A 5,023-nucleotide genomic window follows, 5' to 3' on the forward strand; every position below is an offset into this window, starting at 1 on the left:
TAGTAGATTTGCCCGGGTAAATCGCTGCAAGGTGGAGCGCACATACCGCTTCATGGCGCCCCACACCTGTTCGATGGCGTTAAGCTCGGGATGTGCAGGTGGTAGTCGGACGACTTCATGTCCCCATTCACGGATGACATTGTCAACTGTATAACTTGGTTCTGGTTGGTTCTTCCTGCAGAGTTGAAGAAGCTCGAGGCGTGTGGCGTGGTGCGGGAAGGGGATTCTGCGGCTCGCCAACCAATTCACCAACTCTGCTTTCTTGGTGGCGGTGGTGGGGGCAGCGACTTTCCTCCGTCAACTGGATGTGGTAGGGCGCGTTGTCCAACACCAAAACCGATGGTTCATCCAAGGCCGGTAGAAGTTGCAACGTGAGCCAGCGGAGGAAAAGGGAGCTGTTCATTTCCCCGTGGTAGTCACCGGTTTTGTTTTTTGCATGGAAGCTCAGAAATGAATAATCTACAAAACCGTGTACTGTGCCACCTGCTACTACCACAAATCGCTCCCCTTCTCCAGGTGGCACCTGACGGCTGTAGGTGGCACTAGTAGCAGGCTGGAATGTGTCTACCCACTCCCTGTTGTGCTGCATTCGAGTGGTGAACCCTGTCTCATCCACGTGTACTACTTGTCTTCCTTCCTTTCGATGTCGCTGGAGTGCTCGGAGAGCCCCAACACGGCGACACACAACAGCTAGCGACTCCTTCCTTAGATACATTTACCTCTGTGAAATTCTGTAGCGGAATCCCATGTTGTGCAGTACTCGCCACATCGTCATTTTTGAGGTTTCCCCTGGAATAATACTTGCCGTCTTCAAACTTTCAGTCAGGGTGCCATTAGTAAAGGTTCCCTTTGCTGCAATCTTGGGATGTACATGGCGGAGAATGGCACCAACAGTGAAACTGTCAAAAACGGGTGGTGTGGCATAGGGCGGCGGTGAGTGTGGCGGTGTCACAGGGGGAGTGGCTGTCCCACATGGTGAATTTGGCCGAGAACGTGTGCTTCGCTGAACCAGCAACCGCACTGCATGAGTGGTCATTCCCATGACCTCTGCAACACGATCATAGGGCCTGTTGGGGAAAGGAAATCCGATAAGATAACATGTTCGAAACTATCATGTTAGGATTTTTTTTTTACCAGGCAACAATCAAAATAATGTTCCCTTTTATTATCATAGGTAGCTGTGAAACATAGTGACTTGTTCATCTGTAACTAGGGAATACAACTTTGATTCATTACTTACCTATTCAAACTTATCCTCAGTTTCGTTTCGATATGCTCTTGGTTGAAGATATGGAAGAGTCGTAGTGCGATGACTCCTTTGCACCCACGCAGACATCGCTGCATGTTGGCCATGGTTGAGAGCGATGAAATACTTCCTCCACAGGACTTTGCCATCAGCCGTCTATCGGCCGCACGCCCGTTACTTAACATGTTACCTTCTGCACTTACCAAATACGGCATAACCGTCAAAGAAGCAAGAACATCGATAACGATTGTTTGCATAAACGATCAAACCTTACTCGACATATAATTTTTATTAATCTGTCATTAATTCGTCATACTTGTGTGTGGCTTCATATACCGTGTAGCCTCAATAAAGAGAGAGAGAGAGAGAGAGAGAGAGAGAGAGAGGAGAGAGAGAGAGAGAGAAGTAACAGCCATTCCCTTATGAGAGAGAGAGAGAGAGAGGAGAGAGAGAGAGAGAGAGAGAGAGAGAGGTAACAGCCATTCCCTTATGAGAGAGAGAGAGAGAGAGAGAGAGAGAGAGAGAGAGGTAACAGTCATTCCCTTATGAGAGAGAGAGAGAGAGAGAGAGAGAGAGAGAGAGAGAGGTAACAGCCATTCCCTTATGAGAGAGAGAGAGAGAGAGAGAGAGAGAGAGAGAGAGAGAGAGAGGGGGGTAACAGCCATTCCCTTATGAGAGAGAGAGAGAGAGAGAGAGAGAGAGAGAGAGTAACAGCCATTCCCTTATGAGAGAGAGAGAGAGAGAGAGAGCGAGAGGAGAGAGAGAGAGAGAGAGAGAGAGAGAGAGAGGAGAGGGGGGAATTAAGGAAGGGGTAAGGGAGGTATGGAGGAGAAAGAGGTAGGGGGATAGGGAGGTAGTGGGTGGATAGACGTCACAGAAATGTCACGCCTCACCTGTTCGAATGTGTAGTAGCTCACGCAGGTTTTTGACTTCACATTCAAGAGTAAACGCCATAATTAGCTGCATTTGACAGTGTACAATAGTGTTAAGAATTAGCGGAACGTGTGAAACAATATGTGCTAAAGCACCATGCGGATCCGAGTCTTCGTTTCAAAGATATTTGCGAAAAACAGTATGTCATAGGGTCTGATATGCATAGTAGTTATTAGGTCCCCTGTATGCATATACCTTTCCTTCTCTATTTCCATAATTTATTGATTCAAATTTATCGGAGTTAAATACCATCCTATTTATCTCTGCCCATTCATATATTCTGTTTAGATCTCTTTGTAATGAGTTCCTATCTTCATCACAAGTAATTTCTCTACTTAATCTTGTGTCATCTGCGAAACTTTTCACTACAGATTCTTTAACATTGCAGTCTATGTCTGAGATCATAATAACAAACAGCAATGCAGCTAATACAGTACCCTGTGGTACGCCAGATATTACCTGACTTCATCTGGTTTCTTGGCATTTGCAACCACTATCTGTTTTCTGTTTTATTTAAATTCTTTTATCCATTTTCCTATCTTTCCCACAATATTATTTTTTTTCATTTTTTTTCTTTAAAATATTATGGTCTACCTTGTCAAAGGTAAGTAGGATGGGTAAAAGAAAGCTATGGAACAGAGAAACCTAAAAGTAATATAAACAAACACACTGCATGTACGATATGGATTGAGTGACGTAGGGTACATGTGTGTAAATGTGAATGAAATTATTCATTATATGGCTTCTGTAAAAAGGTATCAACCAGTTAATTCATCGACTTTCTTATAAAGCTTATGCATATGTTATTTGTTTATACAAAATCTTAATGTGCCGAAGTAATTTATATTGGAAACGCGAAAAAATAATCTACTGAGCTGGTTCTTTGAAATTATTGATACGGCTGCACCAAACAGTTGATTATTTCAGGTCCACATTCTATTCAATATCATAGCGTTAATGAGAAGTAATAAATTCAAAGATAATTTATTTCATGAGTTTTAGTACACTATGGACAGAGTAATTTTAAAATATTACTTTTTGAAATGATAGAAAAATATTTAATGTTCGTATATCAGTATTCTACTTGTGACTAGTATAATTTCGCTTCGCTATCATTGTGAAATTATTTGATTGATTTCACTTAGATGTTGGATATGTTTCAACACTGTGTACGAATGTTCACACAGCACTGGTGTTATTGGTTAGATTCTACACCTATATAGAGCAGTCCGAGAATCACTATAGTGATCTCCTTTGACGGTTATTACACTCAGAGATGCTAATACCTGTTCACCCAGTCTACTGTTCAGTCCCAAACAGTTCACTATTCATTGCAGCACTAGACGACAGGTTTTATAACACTACCTGGCGCCACCGCAAAGTGTTTTATATCATGCACTTGCCTCGCGTAATGTTTATAGAAGAGTCTAGAAAATTTCCACCCAGTATATGAGCAGAGCCTATCAAAGTCCATATGTTGGAAGAGGTTCAACGAGGAAGCAACTTTTCTAGGATTGTGTCTTGTGGGTGTACTGTCAGGATCCGCTCTGTGAATAAAGTAGGTGAATTTCACCCTCAGTTCTTTTAGGGATAAGTTTGATCATGAGGTTTCGCCTAGGAAGAGCTGTCCCTCCTTGAAGTCTGAAGTTCTCCGAAGATAGACCTTAACGCACTCTACTGGATATAGAGAGACATCTTCCTTCAGAGGGTAGATTCTCCTAGGACCCCCACCTTTTGGTTGGCAGCTCGTTTTTGGCGAGAAAGGTAGGATCGGGAAAGAGATTCAGTTCTCCCTCTTCTGTGAACTGAATATGGCCCTCGTTTCTAGATAGGGCCACTATTTCACTAACTCTACCCCTTGAGGCTATAGCAAAAAAGAATGTTACTTTCTGTGTTAGATCCTTTAGGGTACAATCTTCGTTGTTCAAGTTCGAAGCATAGTGCAAGACTTTGTCCAAGGACCATGATATGGGCTTTGGGGGGGTTGCTGGCTTGAAACTAGCGCATGCTTTCGGAATCTTGTTGAAGACGTCGTTTGACAGGTCCACTTGGAAGGCGTAAAGAGGAGGTCTAGTCAAAGCTGACTTACACGTAGTTATCGTGGTGGAAGCCAGTCCTTGCTCATGAAGGTGGATGAAGAAGGAAAGGAAGAAGTCTATCGAGATATCTGCTGGTCTGTTTGATTTGAAAAAGGAGACCCACTTCTTCCAAGACGATTCATATTGTCTTCTGGTTGACTTTGACTTGTATTTTTATATAAAGTCGATGTTGTCTTTTGAGATCCCGAACCTTTTCTTGGCTGCTATGGCGAGAAAATCATGAGATGTAGGTTTTGGGTTCTCAATGATGAAGCGTTGACAGTCGACTTCTGAACCAGTTGGGATAGAACTGGATTCGGTAGAGGAAACAGTCTTAGCTTCAGTTCTATCACTAGAGGGAACCAATTGCTCCTGGGCCATTTGGGGGCTACTACTGCTGCTGTCCCCTTGAAGGATCTCAGCTTGTTGAGGACCTTCAGCAGGAGATTTGTTGGTGGGAACAGATAGATATGATTCCTTCTGTTCCAATCGAGAGACATAGTGTCCGTCGCTTCTGCCCGAGGGTCCTCGTATGGGCCCGTATATCAAGCTAGTTTTCTTGTTGTCGCTCGTTGCGAAGAGGTCGATCTTCAGTTCCGGGACTTTTTCCAAGATGAAGGAGAATGAGTCTATGTCTAGGGACCAGTCTGTCTCTATCGTTTTTCGCCTGGATAGAGCATCCGCCATCACATTGCGGAACCCTTGCAGGTGAACTGCTGATAAGTGCCATCTTTTCTTCATTGGCAAGCGAAAGACGGCCAACATC

The 5,023-nt window shown here is 43.7% G+C and overlaps 1 pseudogene; it reads right to left on the bottom strand.

The window, feature by feature from the left end:
* Positions 1-1,353, bottom strand: part of LOC137646544 (uncharacterized) — a 1,539-nt pseudogene extending 186 nt beyond the window's left edge.
* Between the last annotated feature and the right edge of the window lie 3,670 nt (positions 1,354-5,023).

The sequence above is a fragment of the Palaemon carinicauda genome, chromosome 9 (genome assembly GCF_036898095.1).
Source record: "Palaemon carinicauda isolate YSFRI2023 chromosome 9, ASM3689809v2, whole genome shotgun sequence".
Taxonomy (NCBI): domain Eukaryota; kingdom Metazoa; phylum Arthropoda; class Malacostraca; order Decapoda; family Palaemonidae; genus Palaemon; species Palaemon carinicauda.